We start from the raw sequence: 18200 nt of genomic DNA on the forward strand, positions 1-18200 counted from the left end.
AATCGGTTGTGACCCATATGTGTTATGTGATGTGTCGGGTCAAGCTCCAAGACAAATCAATCAGCCGATCACTGTGAGTAATATCTTAACAAAGATATCTGAAATATGTTATTGTCCAATTGCTTACGTCTATGTAAGTTTTATAAGATTCGTTGATTTGATTGGTGGACAATGTTTGTTATACCAAATGAATGAATGGGCTAGAGGCTGTTTTGGCATGAATGAATGAATGGGCCAGAGGCCGTTTTGACAAGAATGAATGAATGGGCCAGAGGCCGTTTTGACAAGAATGAATGGATGGGCCAGAGGCCGTTTTGGCAAGAATGAATGGATGGGCCAGAGGCCGTTTTGACAAGAATGAATGGATGGGCCAGAGGCCGTTTTGACAAGAATGAATGGATGGGCCAGAGGCCGTTTTGACAGGAATGAATGGATGAACCAGAGGTCGTTTTGACAAGAATGAATGAATGGGCCAGAGGCCGTTTTAACAAGAATGAATGGATGGGCTAGAGGCCGTTTTGACAAGAATGAATGATGGGCAGAGGCTGTTTTGACAAGAATGAATGAATGGGCCAGAGGCCGTTTTGACATGAATGAATGGGCCAATGGCCGTTTCGACATGAATAAATGAATGGGCCAAAGGCCAGTTTGACACAAATAACAGTTTGACACGAATGATAGTTTCACACGAATAACAGTTTGACATGAAAGTATGAATGGGCCAAAGGCCAGTTTGACCTGAATGATACGAATGAATTGGGCCCGAGGCCGTATGATGTGTTTGGAACCGCAATTACTTAACTTACATATGTCTATGTATGTGTGTATTAGTTAGAAATATAAACTGGGCCCAAGGCTGTTTGGGGTATATTGTTCCAATGTATATTCTTTATTTGATATTATTCACTGGGCTTTCGCTCACGCTCATTCATGTGTTTGTAGGTGAGCCTAGAGAGGTCCAGACGTAGCCTCAGTGAAGTCTGTATGGAACAAGCAAAGTTTTGAAGAGTCAGCCCTTGCGTCTCACGCACGAGACACGTCTTCGCCCTTTTGCCATTCTGTGTATTTCGTCATGTTGGCGAGGATTTTGGTGTACGTCTATGTATAGTTTTGTTTGGCTGACTTTGATGTGAATGATCTTGTCTGTACAGAACTTCATGGTATTGTACTTCTGTTATGAGTTATTAATGTACATATGTATGGTTCGTTATGATGTGTCATGTAAGCACAACTTTATGGACAAAGTTTTAAATTGCTTCCGTCTGGCCCCGTTAACTCTGTTAAAATACGTTTGATTTGGTTTGAGGCTGTGGGTAATCTAATGATTACTGGCCGGTTATGTCCTTAACCCACGGGGGCGGGTTCGGGTATGACAGTAAGTGTTATGTTTTAGCATCTTACATGAGTGTGAGTGTTGCCATGATAGCATGCTTGCCATGAGGCTAACTGCTTATGTATTTAACTATCTGAATGCCTGTGGGTGAAGGTTAGATTACTTGAATTGGAACAATTCATTGAAATGCGAGTTTTAAGCCCACTTGAGAGTGGCAAAATCATGTTTTCTTAAGCCCCTCGAGGGTGGCAAATCCACGTCTTAGCCTACTTGCGAGTAGCACTTTCAAACCATTTTCAAACAAACAAACATGAGATGTTTTGTTCCAACTTAGGCGATCTAGTCTATACTTGTGTGTTGTGCGCATCACATAGTAATTCTAGCTAATAACTGGAATAAGAACACATGTGTTTTCAAAAACAAGATATCATGTTAGTAAATGCCGATCTTTGATCGGGCGAGCGGGGGTGCTCGTTGCATGACCTTCCCCTCTCGTACCCAAGTTCCCGAGCCGAGGAAACTTTGGTGATGACGAACATGTGGCCTTAGGCACGAGTCAGGGTTTCCTAAATTTCCCAAAACAAAAACATTTAGGTGGCGACTCTGTATCTGGCAAAGCAGTCCATGTTTGGCACTTCTTTATAAAAATCAGTTTTCCAAAACGATTTGCCGGATTTGCACTCTTTGGTGATTTATCGGTCTTGCATTGCACTTTGCGAGACTAGATTCAGAACTGTGACATTTGAGTCCGAACTATAGTATGCTAATGAACAAAACGGATTTCGCGCCATCTCGCATGCGGGGCCGGGACGTTCGGGCACGTCTACAGGATATTATTCCATCATTAACTTAAACAAATACAATATCTAACAAATAAACTTATATGGTTTAAGTTGTACGGTTTAGTTCCGTTTAAATATAGAATGGACCTAAATCCAAAACCAATCTTCGAAGTTTGATTTTTCAATTTTCCAAATTAAGACCAAACCATGAATTAAAATAACCAAACCAAACCTACTAGATTGACATGAACTAGTTCAGTTTGCAATTTTTTTGATTTTCTTGTTCAGTCCTAATCTTGAGATTTTTTTAATTGTCTAAAAAATTTATGATTTAAATTGACAAAACAAAAAATTAATTTATTATGAAAGTTGAATGGGTGAAGTACCAAAAAATATCAAATAGTGATCTTACGAACTGTTTGGTCCTCTTTTTTTTTTTTTCCCCTTATGGATCCAAAGGTCTTATTCTAGTATGAATTACATAAAGGGCCAAGTATAAATATGCGTGTGTTATGTACTGAGAGACAAATGTGAGTTTTCTCATAATGTTGAAATTATTAAACGTAACACTTCAAAAAAAACTTCTTCGTGCATTTTTCTCAAACGTAATACTCCAATATAACATTTTAAAAACGTAACACTCCAATGAAATATAATAAAAAAAAATTCCTCTCAAACGCAATAACGTAACATTTCAAAAAAACTCTTTAATGTACTTTTTTCCAAACATAACATTCAATGTAACACACTAAAAAATTTCTTAGTATACTTTTCTCAATCGTAACAATGTACCATTCCCAAAATTATTTAACCCAAAATATGACTTAGGTCTATTTTTGGAACTCAACTAAAAGTCAGTTTTTTGATTTTTAAACTTTTTTGAATCATATCACTTCTCTAATTTTTATATGTTTTTTAAAAATAAAAAATAAAAAATAAAATTTTAACCCACTTCTCAAAATAAATCTTAACTCACATATCAAAATAAGTCTTAGTACAGATTGTCAATAGTTGTATGTTGTTATTAGGAGGGTAAAAATTGTCTGCGGACCATGGGGAACTCGGCCCGTTTGGGCCCAAGCCTGAGCCCAGCCCAAGACCCTAGGCTTGGGCTTGGACCATTATTTTGAAGCCCGGCCTGGCTCGTGGACTTGCCTATCGGCCCGCTGAAGGCTCGGCTCGAGACCCGGCCTACCAGAGGCTCAGTATCTTTTTTAGCAAAAAAATAATAAAATTTTGATAGAAAAAATTAAACAAAATAAAAACAAATGTTCAAGCCTGTCCAAGCTCGAGCCCAAGTCCCAACCCGCTCAAGATCCGAATACCCCTGAGCTTGGGCCTAATTTTTTTGATCAGTGGATCGGTTCGATTCGACCCGAATTTTAGTAGGAGCCCGTAAGGTTCGACATGGGTCAGATCAGACACACCTAATTATTGTGGTCTTCAATAGTAGAAGCCAACGATTTAAGGATGGGGGTTTGACAACTTCCTGGCCAAAGTAATCTTGCTTTGCTTGGATGGCAATTTGATCATGTGACTATTATTTTTATTTTTATTTTTAGATTCATAATCATGTGACTAGTATTATTCATTTGTCAATGTCAATTTGATGTGAAAACATCATTTGATCTATTTTTGTTAATCAACTAAAGGAACTTTATTAATGAGAAAAAATTATATAAGAATACATAATACATTAATAAAAAAGAGTAACTACTCAAAGCATCACAAGTCACAACAATCCAAATTAGATTGATACTTGAGGGCTTACGAAATCATATGCTGAGCATCTACCCACTGCTAGTGAGAAACCAACATGGCAACAACCAAAACAAAAGCAAACAAACAGAGCACCAGTAGGGTTAAGCCAACTCCAAGTAATTACAAGCAATATCTAACCTCCCTAATGTCTGAGACAATATTATAAATTGAAAAATGGACACCTTTTATATTTGATTTGGTCCACATTGCCACCCTTACCTTACAAGCTCCTCAAAAAAAGAGGAGAAAAAAAAAAAAAAAAAAAACAACAACGCTCACTTAGTACACATTAATGTGTGTTTGGAAGAAGAAAGATTGAATACACACTAACCTTTGGCATAATGCAGAGAGTGGTGGCATCAAGACTTGATCCCATAATCTCAAGATTGTTAGGCCAAGTCTTAATCATTGAACCAATGGTCAGCAAAATTTCGTAAATGACCATTAAATATGGAATTGGAGATACTGTTATGAGCAACTCACAGTAACTTCCTATATTGCTTTGGTAGAGGTTTTTCCTGAGTCTTTTTTAATAATCTGAATCGTTCATATTGTAGAGTTCATTGATTAGATCATCTATGTAAGAAATCAAATTGATTGGACATCTACAACTCTGTAATAAGAGCACATTTATTTTTTTTAAGAAATAAACAGTTAACTTTATCTTTATAATTTTTTAAAAATAATTAATATTTGATTATGGGGTTATAGATTTTTGATTAACTTGATTTTTGGCATTGGTAATATACTCAATAAATCTGACAATATGAAGGGTTCAAATTATCTAAAAATACTCAAGAAAGACCTTCACCAAAGTACCACAAGAGGCTGCTGTGATTTACTCATAGCAGCATCCCAGATTCATTAAATACACACTCATTCCTTGCCTTCCAAGTGGACCAAGTTCATTAAATGCCCTATGCCTCCTTTGCAGTTATCCTTATCCAACTACTCCTATCTATTTACGCTGTGTTTAATTGAGAGATTTGAGAAGGAATTTAGAAATAGAAAGGGAAAATGTGTGTGAAATTAGTGAAATATAGATATACTAGCGTATGTCCATGCCTAAAGACACGGTGTAAATAATGTTGGGATTAGAATATAATCGTAATCCCAACACTATTTAATCAATTATGAATTTAATATAATTGTAATCTCAACCCTTCAGTCTATTTTGAAACTGTCATTTTCTAATGTATACTCTTCAAAATCAATCAAACAATAAGTCATTGAAAAAGAAAACTCTCCTTTAAAAAAATCATCTCTTCTATCATTACAAATTTGTTTCTCCTCAAATTTTCATTGCAAAATCAATAAAACATTGTGATCTATTGACAAACTCACTCTCACCTACTTTCTCTATCTATAATTACAGTTTGAAATCAACAAACCAGAACACATGAAGCATTTGACTCCCTTGGGATCACTTAGTATACCCTCATTACCAAAAAGAAATGACAATCTCTGGCTTAAGAAACCCTCATTTCTATTTGCATTACATTAACAAAACAATTCATACCTTAATTAAAAAAAATAAAAAATAAATAAACCTCTATCTCTTACAATGTACAAAACAAGTGAAACAGAGAGTAAGCCATTGAAGGATTCAAAATAAATAGAAGATGGCACAATATAGTAGATTAAATAAAACGAACCTGAGAGGTTAAATTGGGAAAAAGGCATAGTGGTGTAATGCAATGCCAAATGATAGTGTCGCACTTCTTAAATTTGTGACGACCACCGATTCTCCCTAAAGCATAACTGATGATCTCTTGGTTGAGTCGAATTTAAACAACCATAAAAGATGCTTGTTACGTCACAAACAAACCCAGCCAAAAACAAAAATAGCCATTAGCCATACAACAACCGAGTTCAAAGGAGGAGAGAAGAGAATATTGAAATTTCCTTGCGAGTGCGAGTTCGACCGAATACAAAAACGACCGAAGGAAATTGAAAAACAGAAACCAAACAAATATACTTGCAAGTTCCAATATCTACTAGTCAGTTATCACATCAATTTCAATCTACAACATGTTTTTGTAACTTTCAAATCTTAGGCACAAAAGCTTAATTTAAAAATTCATAGACAGCATTGAAAAATTCTCTTTCTCTCTCTCTCTCTCTCTCTCTCTCGCTTTGAGGGATGAGATTGTATACGTGAAATTGAGGAATTAAGAAGAGTTTACAATTCATGACATAACTAATAAAATTAAAAGAAGGTACAAAATTTGATATGAGCAAAGAGTAATCAAAAATTGGGCCTTTGGATTAAACAGTATGAGATTAATCTAGCGTATGCCTGTGCCTGAAGGCACGGTATAAATAATATTGGGATTATAATATAATTGTAATCCCAACACTATTTAATAAATTATCAACGGTGGTGCTATATGTACCAATTATAATTATCAATTATCAATTTAATATAATTGTAATCCCAACCCTTTTGTCGTATTATATAGATTATCAATTTAATATAAAAATACTTTGATGAGGCAAATAAACCCTTATGTCAAACTAATAAATAGATAAATACCATTGTATATGAGGCAATATGCAAAAACACTTTGATGAACACTATGATATTGTTTTTTGCACATAAATTACTTCACACTGACAACCTAAATACTTCACTGAAATAGTGAATAGAACTCACTTGAGAACATGGGATGCCATTAGCAACTCAAGCTCTCCACCCCATACATAAGGTTATTCAATTCATTCCACATATGCATCAAAATCTCCTTCAATGAACCTAAACCCATGAAGAGAATGAATAAACACTTCCATTCCAATTTAACCATGTGCAATAACACTACTTATACACTTAATAGAAAGCTCACCATTCGGTCTCTTTCCGCCTCGTTAAGAGTTCATTCACAACCTAAAAATCATAATCTGTTGAAAGAAGACACTAAGCAAATGAGAAATTTTGCTGGTAATGGTATTTAAAACCTACCTGAGCTTTTAGAACATCAGCTAGTTCTCTCTGATGATTCTCATCACGAGCAGCTTCTTCATTTCTCAAGCAAGCCACATGAGCTACTGCTCTAAATAGGCATCGACTGTCAACTGTCACCGCTATTTTACAAATGAAATTTTAGAATCTACTTCCACTTTGACAATAATTTAAAATTATGTGCATAAAACGAAGTTAGAAAGTTATCAAAAGAGCAATTTTTGTTTCTTAAAATGATACTTTTCGATAAATCAAAAAAAAATTACATGTATGAACATCTCCCAATGTGGGAGATAAGAATCTAACCCTGACCTCCAGTACAAAGGAACAATGTAGTTGTAGACACCCCATTTTTGACTAACCTTAAGACTCAGACGTCACCGATTGAGCACTCGGTGATGCTTCATATTGTACTCGTTCAGAAGTTTCAGAGTCTCGGCCGCGAGCCTTGCCTCCGGACTTCCGGGCTCTTTCGTGTCTTGCCTCGGTTTGCGAACCAGGCTCTATTTTCTCTGTTTTCTCTTTCCGAAGGGAGGGAGAGGTCTCATAGATCATCTCTCAGTGGCCGTAGGCTACGTTTCGTGGTCGTAGGCCATTTTTCCCGTTTGGAGCCCGGTTTTCGGTTTTTCAGAGTCGACGACCGTGTGCCTCGGTTCGGGACCGCTTAACCACCTCCGTTTGCCCCGTTTTTGGTATACACCCCACCACCATCCATTCCAGCAACTTGGAACTGTTTTTCAGAGCTTGGGAGCACCATTTCTCAAACCAAGACCTGCTGGTCCATTGGTTTTAAAGGGTAAGCTTCTTTTCCCTCTTTTTTGTTCCTATCTTGCTCTATATCTAAGCCTTGCTTGCAAACATTTTTGGGTTCCGACCCAAACTGTAAATAGTCATATTTTGAGCTCCTTTTCATGTTTGATTAAGGACCTTTTGCTGTTTGAGAACCCCAGCTACCACTTGCTTCTTTAACTCTCTTTTAGGCCTATTTTTGCATGTTATTTTAAGCCTACTTGTGTTTATTTTCGTGGCTGGTAATAAACTAAAAAGTGTCTTGTTTTAAGCCTATATTCAACTTTGTTGAAGGACTCTCTTCGGTTTGAGAACTCCTACTATCACTTGCCTCTTTAACTCTCTTTTAGGCCTATTTTGGGGGGAAATTTGAATTTCATTTTCCCCCCTTTTTTCTCCACTTCTCCCTCTATAAAACCAAACCCTCCAGCTCTGTTTTGAAGGTCACAAAAAATTGTTTGAAGCATTATACACACAACCTCCCTCTCCTTCTCTTCCAAGCTCCAAAACCCTTTGTTCTTGGACCATTTTTACACTACAACCCATAGCGCCACTCCTCCTCCCTCCATACCAGCAGCTTGGAGGCCATTTCTAGAGGCAAAAAGCACCTTTCCTTTTTTCAAGAGTTGTCAAAGATATAGGCTACAAGGGTGAGTCCCATTTTCCTTTTTTTGTGCTTTATTTTGCTCTATATCTAAGCTTTACTTGCTTACATTTTTGGGCTCAGATCCTAACTGAAAATAGTCATGTTTTGAGGTCTTTTTCATGTTTGATTAAGGGTCCTTCCCTGTTTAAGGGCTCCAGCTACCACTTGCTTCTTTACCCCTCTTGTATGCCTCTTTCCTGCATAGTATTTTAGGCCTATTTGTAAACTGTTTTGAGGCATGTTGTAAACTGAAAAGTGGCTTATTTTGAGCATTTATTCAACATTGTTGAAGGGATCTTCACTGTTTGAGGCTTCCTTTTTCCACTTGCTTCTTTGTCCCTTTTTTGGCCTTATTTTTGCATGTTTTGTTAGCCCCTTGTGCTTGTATTCTTGGGCTCTGGTCCGAACTGTAAATAGCCTTATTTTGACCCCCTCTTCATGTTTGGTCAAGGGTCTTTTGTTTTTTGAGGCTCCCTTTTTATACTTTGTGTTTAAACCTCTTTTTAGGCCTTATTTTGCATAGTATTTTAGGCTTGCATGTACACTGTTTTGGGTTTGGTCACTAACTGTAAAATATCATGTTTTGGCCCCTTCTTCAACTTTGTTGAAGGGCCCTTCTCTGTTTGAGGCCAGCAACCATCACTTGCTTCTTTGTCTCCCTTTTGGCCCATTTCTTGCACATTATTTTAGGCCTATTTTTGTTTAGATCCGTGGCTTGTTGTAAACTATAAAGTGCTTCATTTTGAGGCCCTCTTCAACTTTGTTGAAGGGATCTTGGCCATTTAGGGTCAGCAGCTGCTACTTGCTTCATTACATCTCTTCCGAGGCCATTTTTGCACGCTAGCTTAGTCCTATTTGTGTTCATTGTTTGGCCTTGCTTAAAACTGTAAATATGATTTTTTTGGGACTTCCTTGAATCTGTCTTCACACTTAATGTTCAAATAGTGCATGTTTTGTATAGCTATAGGCCATTGTGCATGACTAGTTTTGAGTTTCGGGTCTCATTTCTTGCATCGGATAACCATATTGCCATGTTTCGGGGCTGTTTTGCATCAAATTCCGGTACTGAAATTTGCATGTTTGCATACCATGTTTCATGTCTTGCCATGCCTTGTTAGAGTGGCATTTGTGCCTTAGGTTCGGTCCTCGGTTTGTGTGCATGTGTGCACGCATTTCGAGTGTCTCATTTTTCATCTCATGGATACTGATATGAGTGTGGCTGAGGTCCACTCATGTTGGTGTAAGCCCATATTGCATTGTGTATGCCATTTCATTTCACGGCATTGCGTATGCTAGGTTGTATGTTAGCGCATTGTGTATGCCATGTTATCTCGTGCATCGTGTATGCCATTTCATAGCATTGTGTATGTTAGGTTGTATCTTAGTTGCATTTCATGCATGCCATGCATATTGCATTGTGCTTGGGATAGGAGTTAGCCCGAGCACGGGAAATGAGGGACGTTTCGTACTTCGAGTGACGGAACGTGTCTCAATTCCCAGTCACCGACACTCCGGATTATCCATGATGGAGTTTAGGTTTTGTTGTGCTTGTGCTTATATGTGCATTCATTCCATATTGAGTCGTGCAATTCGACTCCTCGGCCATCATGCATCGATATGCGTGATTGGTGGCACGAGGATCGATGCATGCATACATTTATGAAAATACATTGCCATGCCTTTTTCCTGCTCTCTGTTGCAACAAATCAAGAATCAGTAGCCTTCCAAAGGCCTTGCACAGCATTCCGGCATCAATCGCAAACAGAGGCTCATTGGGGCATCGCAGTGGATTTCCGTGCCAAGCAACCCGAGCATGCATCATCCATCATTCGGAACAGAGTCAAGGCAGTCCCTAGCTTGCATGCTAGTTTACCGTTTTCCTAGTTAATTTGTTAATTAATTAGGGTTTTGTAATATTTAATTATTTATTCGGACTGTACCATTTATTTGGGACTGTATATTATTTTATTCGGACCCTTTGCGTGAGGGCAATGCTATAATAAGTGTGCGTGTGTGTGATGTATGTCTTCCAACCCCACGTCTTTCTTCCTTTTATTTAGGGCATGTTTCAATTAGCATACAGTATGATAGCATGTTTGCATTCATTCATCTGTTTTGCATGCACCGGGCTCGGGGCATCATACTAACTGCATTGTATTTTCAATTCCAAGTTGAATACATGTTAGCTGTAGCATTTCACATGCCATGTTTAGAATAGCCGAGCCGGCTATAGTTGCACTCTTGCATGTGTTGCATTAGGCATTTCAGCATATTTAGGATCATGCATGGATTTCTAACATAGCTTCTGTTTTGGCTTGGAGTACTCGGTAAGTTTTATGCTTTAGCATCCTTACATGCATGTGAGTGACTGCCATGAATAGCACGCTTACCATGAGGCTATATGCTTATGTGATATAACTGCCTGAATGCCTGTGGGTGAAGGTTGGGTTATTTGAATTGGAACAATTCATCAAATGCGTGTTTTAAGCCCACTAGATAGTGGCAAAATCATGTTTTCTAAGCCCACCTGAGGGTGGCAAATCCACGTCATAGCCTACTTGCGGGTAGCACCATCAAACCATTTTCAAATAAACAAACATGAAATGTTTTGTTCCAATTCAAGCGATCCAGTCTATACTTGTATGCTGTGCGCATCACATAGTAAATCTAGGCTAATAACCGGAATAAGAACACACAAATGTTTTCAAAACTTGATATCATGGTTAGTAGAGGCCGATATTTGATCGGGCGAGCGGGGGTGCTCACGAAGTGACCTTCCCCAATCGTACCCAAGTTCCCGAGCCGAGGCAACTTTGGTGATGACGGACACGTGGCCTTAGGCAACAAGTCAGGGTTTCCTAAATTTCCCAAAATAAAATATTTAGGTGGCGACTCTGTATCTGGCAAGGCAGTCCATGTTTGGCACTTCTTTCAAAAATCTGTTTTCTCAAAACGATTTGCCGGATTTGGACTCTTTGGTTCAGACTTAGAACCGTGACAATTTGAGAGTCCTGAGCTGTAGTGACCCCAAATGAACGGAACGGGGGAGCTCGTTCCTCCCGGGGCGTTCGGGGACGTCTACAGTTTCTGGCGACTCTGCTGGGGAGTTAGAGAACTTGACTCGAACTCATGATATCTTGTTTTGACTACACTTGTGTGACTCTTTGCATTGCATTTGCATTGGTGCGCCTAGGACACCGTGTTTGCCATCTGCTATTTCTGAACGGTTTGCCGGAGGCTTGTCTTGTCAAGGCATGACCATAAGGTTGACCGGTTGTGGGCTCTGCCAGTATGGGAACACAAACCCCGGTTTTACCGGGGCACCCCTTTTGACCATTCGACCTAGTGCATATTCGGAATCCATAGTGACCATTCCAAACTAGGACAGGTTGCTTACCCGATATAGGTTGTTTGAAACCGCTGCGTGCGTAGTGAAACCCGAGCTCCTGACAAAATAGGACAGGGAAACCCTACCCCAACATAGGAGTGTTTTGGCTCTCACTTGCTTGTTATGTGCTTTTAGAGTGCGTCTCTATATGAATGCATATATCAGTCTATGAGTTTGGGCATCAGGCCTGCGGGCACCAGTTTAGTAGTTTGGACATCAGGCCTGCGGGCACCAATTCAGTACTTTGGGATTCAGTTCACCTGAGGGTATCAGTTTAAGGGCAGAATTTTGGGGGCAGAATTCAGTAGAGGGCATAGTCATCCTACTATGCTCGTATCTGTTTTGGTGAAGTTAGGCTGAGATGCTGCATATTTTCTCTTTTGCTAGGGTAGTCTGGGAACCATAGCTTCAGAAGACTCCGATATCCCCCGAGGTTCATCGAACTTGTGCTGATAGACTTTGTCAGGTCAGAGATTCAGTTCAAGGGCAATAAGTGTTCCTTTGCCAGAGGCAGGGTAAAAGGGCCAGTCAGGCACAAATCACCAGTTCAGCAGTTACCAGATCAGCGACCCTTGTCCACCCCACCAGTGAACAGTCAGGCTGAGGTCTCAGTTTCTACTGCAGGGATAGATACCAGTTAGTTAGATGGATCAACAGAACACATCAGGGATGGAGGCAATGATGCGCCAGATGCAAGAAAGTATGAAACTCATGCAGCAAGATGCTGTCCGCCAAGTGGAATTCGCCAAACAACAGGCTGTGGTCATAGCTCAGCAGGCAGAGACAATTGCCAGGTTAGAGCAGCAAACCGGAGTATCTACTTCACACCAGGCTCCTCCCCCACCAAGAGTTCCCATACTCGGGGAGGCAACGCACGTCCAGGATGATACGGACATTCCAGGCGGGCCAGCTCCGTCCCCGGTTCTACCCCAGCTATCTAAAGCACCAATCAACCCACCGGATTCCCCCTTTGAGTTCGAGACGGATCCCATGGCATTGAAAGTGAGCAAGCTTGAGAAATTGTTCAAAAAGTCTCAGGGGGCCCACTCTATTCCCGATATAGAGGATGGTTATACTGACTCAGTGGTGACATTACCGGATCGGTTCAAGATGCCACATATCGATCGATTCGATGGCTCTGAAGACCCAATGGTCCACCTCCAGTTGTTTTCTGATATCTTGAGGCCAATGGGTTTGACCACAGCTCAGAAGTTATCTCTATTTGGCCGAACCATGTCTGGGATGGCTGCAATCTGGTATACGAAATTGGAGGACTCTGTGAAACGGAACTGGGAAGAGCTAGCTGAGGCCTTTATTGCTCAATACTCCTACAACACACAGATCAAGGTCACAACTCGTGATCTCGAAGTCACCCGCCAAGGACCAAAGGAGAGTTTCTCAGAGTTCGTGACGAGATGGAGAGCAAAAGCCTCAATGATGACCACTAGGCCCACTGACAAAGATCAGATTCGGATGATTGTGCGCAATCTCCAGCCCAAGCTTATGCAGAAAATGATTGTTCTCCCATTCCCTACCTTTTCAGATCTGCATGAGATGGGGGTTCAAATCGAGGATGCCATCAGACAAGGGATCTTTGCAGAAGATAATGAGCCTTTGAAGAGGAATGTTGCTCGCAGTTCCAATGCTACTACTGATGGTAGCACAACTGCGAAATGCTCAGAAGTAGACACTATCACCACTTCCCTCAATGGCCGAAAACCAACCACTTCAACTCGGCCCCAAGCCCAAAAGTTCAACCCTCTTTACATGAGTCTTTCCCAAGCTTTGAAAAAGCTGCAAGAAGAAGGACACCTAGAACTCCTAGAACCCCAACCCCTTCCAAATCCTCTTCCACCAAGATACGACCCAGCTAAATACTGTGCCTATCATCAACAACACGGTCATGATACAAACCGTTGCATCCGCCTCCGTCATAAGATTCAGGATCTTATTGACGAAGAGACCCTAGCTCCATCCAAAGGACCTCAGGTTAGTACTGACTCGTCACCCCCCATCTCAACCTCATCCATATACTGCCGTCCACCTATGACCCCAACATATAGATCACTCTGGCCCATCTACCCAAGCCTGAGGTGTTTATCCTGGAAAGCATAGACTTATGCATGATGGGTGCATCTGAACCCCAATCATCCCAAACCCGTGAACCCACTACTTCTGAGCTAAAGAGAATGATCGAAGACCTTCAAAAAACTGTGACAGATCTAGCCTCTGGGACATTGGCTCCATCATCGACCACAGCACATGCTAGGAGTTTCACGACAAAAGGCTCCCCAATCTTGGAACGGGCTGCATTTGAAGAAGGCCGATCCCTTGACCAAGTGGAGGCGAGTGGTAAAAACAAGATAGGGGCGGACATGGATCCCCATGAACATCTTCGGTTGGTTGTTGAGGCTTTGAAAGCCGAGGGACTGAACAAAGAGCAAGTGCTCGCAGTTGTTGCAAAAATTGTGGACGATACTTTTGCCACTTAGAATGAGAGCATTTTGAATCAAGGCGCAAGCCGGGAGAAGGGTCGTTGTATTAGAAACGTTCCTTTCAGTTATAATCCTGCACTCGGAAGAGATCAACAAACCAGGCCAGCACCTGCCAATCCCTTTACTGGTGCATCCAGCAAAAATCCACAAACCTCGAAGTATCTACCCCGAGGTCAGAGGGTCTTCCATGCTCTCTATATGCCTTTGTCCAAAGCTCTCCAAATCCTTGTTGAACAAGGCCATCTCAAACCCCTTGAGCCTCGGCCTCTCCCGAACCCTCTTCCGGCTATGCATGATGCTACCCAGTACTGCGCTTTCCATCAACAAACCGATCATGACACCGACAGTTGCGTCCGTCTCCGCCACGAGATACAAAATTTGATTGACAACGGGGTCATCCCCGCACCAGGTCCTGCAAAGTCTATCGGCACTTGATCAGTGAACTTGGGGGATATTGTGATGTGATTGGGGGGATGAACCACCTGTGGGCAGCGCTCAGTTTACTCCAGATATGGTAGATGGCATGCACTGTTTTGAGCATTTGCGAATGCTAGCTTTTGTGCTTTCTGACTTGGGTATTGGGTCAGTCTTGTTGTTTTGTTTTGAGTCTGTCTTTTTGTTTTGAGTTAGTCTCTTCTTTTTTTTTGTTTTGGGTCTGTCTTGTTGTATCGAGTCAGTCCTGTTGTATAGGAGTCAGGTGATTCCGGGGGGTGTTGCGTCGGGCATCACCATTTTGTTTTGTATTTGTCTTTTCGTTTTGTTTTGAGTCTGTTTCTGTCAAGGAGCCAGTTATGCCAATAGATTTTGAATGAAACAGCAGTAGTTTTTCATGCTTTTGTGTTTGTTTCTGCCGTGTGCCAGTTGTGCCAGAAATTCTAAATGAGATGGCAGTATTTGACTAGAAGTTGTGTCTTTTCTGTGCCTTGAATTCGTTGCATCGACCTAAGTTTTTCAAAACATTTTTCGAAACGTTGTGATAAAAAACGAAGAGGAAGGAATTCCTCGGGTTTTGTAAAATTTGATCAATTGAGAGAAAGAGAGGCGTGCTAAGCCCTTAATGATTGAAATCATGCTTGTTAATGTGAGTACTGGGAAGGATCCTGGCTTGATCTAGATTGGTTCTACACTGTCTTCAGCGCGAGCGACTGGTCACTTTCTTAAAAGATTTCAAAAAATATTTTGCGCGGTCCTGCGAAGACCTGTGTGGAATCGCTCCTGAGATTGTGCAGCCTAGGATCGCTCTCAGCCTCAGGACTCAGCCCCTTGCTTTCAAACCTTGAACTTGCATTCAGAATGTTCAATGGTCAACCACAATGTGGGGCCTGTGTGGCCAGATTCAAAGCAGCCCTCGAACAAGGGGCAAGAAAGTCAGATCAAGAAGATCAGATGCGATCAAAGGAAGCTTGCAAAGCTCAATCAAAAGCACCCCTCGAACTAGGGGCAAAGGAATTTCAAACGTGCTCGAAGAGTCAAAGATGAAGAACGGCAAGAATGCCAAATCCCAGAAGGAAGGAAGGAAGAAGACACTGCTGAAGAACAACTGAGTTCCTATCCACAACATTAGGAGCAAATTCAGCCCCCATTGGATGGACTCCAACATCACCAGCGAACAACAGCCATTCTCTTGGATTCAGATGACTTCAGGATCCCAAAACCATTTGACATGGACGAAGCTATACTTTTACCCTTGAGAGGCTCGTTGGGCCGAAAACCCGGAAGGGCGGCCCAGGCAAAAGTTAGAGCAAAAAAAGAAGAAAAAGAACAAAAAAAAGAGAAAAGAACAAAAGAACAAAAAAGAAAGATGCAAAGAAAAGAACAAAAAAAAGAAAATCAAAAGAAATGAAAAGAAAAGAAAAGAACACAAAAATTGAAAAGAAGAAAAACATAGCTCTCAAGGTTGAAAACCCGCAAAGGGCGGCCTTGGCAAAAGTTAGAGCGTAAAAAGGAGAGGTTAATACCCGAGTGTACCTTAACCCCGAACTACGTAAGGCTTGATTCCCATGCTTGGGATACGTAGGCAACTTCATTCTGAAGTCCAGCCATAAACACTTCCAAATTGACTGTGTCCATGCGATGGTTCTGGTCATCTTTATCTTCTTTGTATTTGAGAGTCTGGTTGCGTTCGTCGCTCTGAGGACTGACTACAATGCGCTGTGGTGCTATCCAAACAAGGGGCAACTTTCCGTCGCCATTCAAAATGCTGCAGTGTCATTTCAAACAAGGGGCAACTTTCCGTTGCCATGCAGTGTCCTTCAGACAAGGGGCAATTTTCCATTGCTATGGATTCGAGGTTGTGCATCTCAAGAGTAGGTTCTGTGCTCGTTGAGCAGTGGTCGTTTGCAAAAATAGTTTTTGAGAATTTTTACTGAGGTTGACTAATCTTCTCGAAAAGTACTCCATTTTTCAAAACTGGACCATTTCTTGGACCCAAAAAAGGAAAACTCTCAGTGCTCATAGCCTAACTTGCATGATTTTAAATCAGAAAATTGAACAAGCGCGTTAATCTAACTCTCATGTTGGTCAAAACTGTTTTAGTAGAAAGCAAAAACAAAAAAATGGTCAAAATGATGAACTAGGGGCACAGTTGAGTCAGGTGTTCTGTCTTTTCCCCTTTGTCTAAATACTTGCCAGAAAGGGCACTCTACTTGTCGGAAAGGGCACCGTATTCACCAGAAAAGGGCACAACAAAGGGCAGAAAGCTCTCACATCCTCCAAGCAACGAGGTATCAAGCAAAGTGCGAAGCATGAACTAGAATGGGGCAAGATATTCCACTCCATCATCTGGACAGATCTTATCACGTCCAAACTCCCCAGCAAAGCATCATCAACTGATGTGAGCTGCAGATTTGCTACACACCCAGTTGTAGCGCAACCTTTCCGTGGGAGGAATTCACTAGCTGTGAGCGGAAGAAAGAGAATCTAGCAGAATGCTAGGGGCACGAGCCCACAATTTGCTGTTTATCCATCAACCACCCAGGGAAGGGATGAAAAATGAGAGATTGAAGAATAGAGAGATGTGCGATGAGAGGAAAAGTGAGAAGAGGGCATTTTCAGAAAAACAGAGCTTGAGGGCCGAGTGATGTGAGAACCACAAATGAGAAAGGGTGGGAAACATTACCCGGTGAAATAGGCTCCCTGTGCACGTCTGAGTGTCGTGCCTTTTTGTTTTATCTCGATTCTTGTTTTGAGTTGTTTCGAGTGTTACTCGATGTGTGTAGGTTATGGGCCTTTTATTTCCTTGTTGAGTCGTTTTGCTGTGTTCAGTTATAGGCTCAATACTTGGTCGAAAAGTCATCTCTCAATTTCAAAAATAAAATCATTTTGTGCTTCGAGTGCCGTGCCGTTCTCCACATTTGTACAAAACAGAATTTGTTCTTTCATAAAATTGAAGGATTCAACCCAGGTCATGTGAGAACAGTAGAACTAGGACCTATCTGAAGCTATATATGGTTCCGGACTGCAAAGCAAAAGCAAAAGAGGAAAATGTCAGGTACCTGAGTTTGTTTCAACTTCAGTAAGTTCCAGGACTACATTCCGTGTGTACCTCTTCAAGCCTTGTCAATGCTCCGAAGTATGAGTGTGCCTCTACCTCAAGCGCAAGATCAAGCCTGCTTCAAAGTTATGCATCCTTCCACCTGCATTGTTATGCACTTTTCCACTTGTATTGTCATACACACCATACTTCCATTTATTTGCATCTTGTGTTATCTTCTACCTTTTATCCTTTTACGCTGAGCAGCGTTTGGGATCGTTGTCCTCCGGGACTTTCTCGGGTTGCGTTGTGCGCGCACTTGAGCGGTTGTTTTCAGACCTCTTCTCACGATTTCAGCGTGGTTTGAGTGTCCTGTTCCTTACGCAATTTCAGCGTGTTTGGAATTTGTCTCAGGTTGCGTTGTGCGCGCACTTGAGCGGTTGTTTTCAGACCTCTTCTCACGATTTCAGCGCGGTTTGAGTGTCCCGTTCCTTACGCGATTTCAGCGTGTTTGGAATTTGTCTCAGGTTGCGTTGTGCGCGTACTTGAGCGGTTGTTTTCAGACCTCTTCTCAC

This window comes from Camellia sinensis, chromosome 10 (genome assembly GCF_055761805.1).
Source record: "Camellia sinensis isolate YWXY chromosome 10, ASM5576180v1, whole genome shotgun sequence".
Classification (NCBI taxonomy): Eukaryota; Viridiplantae; Streptophyta; class Magnoliopsida; order Ericales; family Theaceae; genus Camellia; species Camellia sinensis.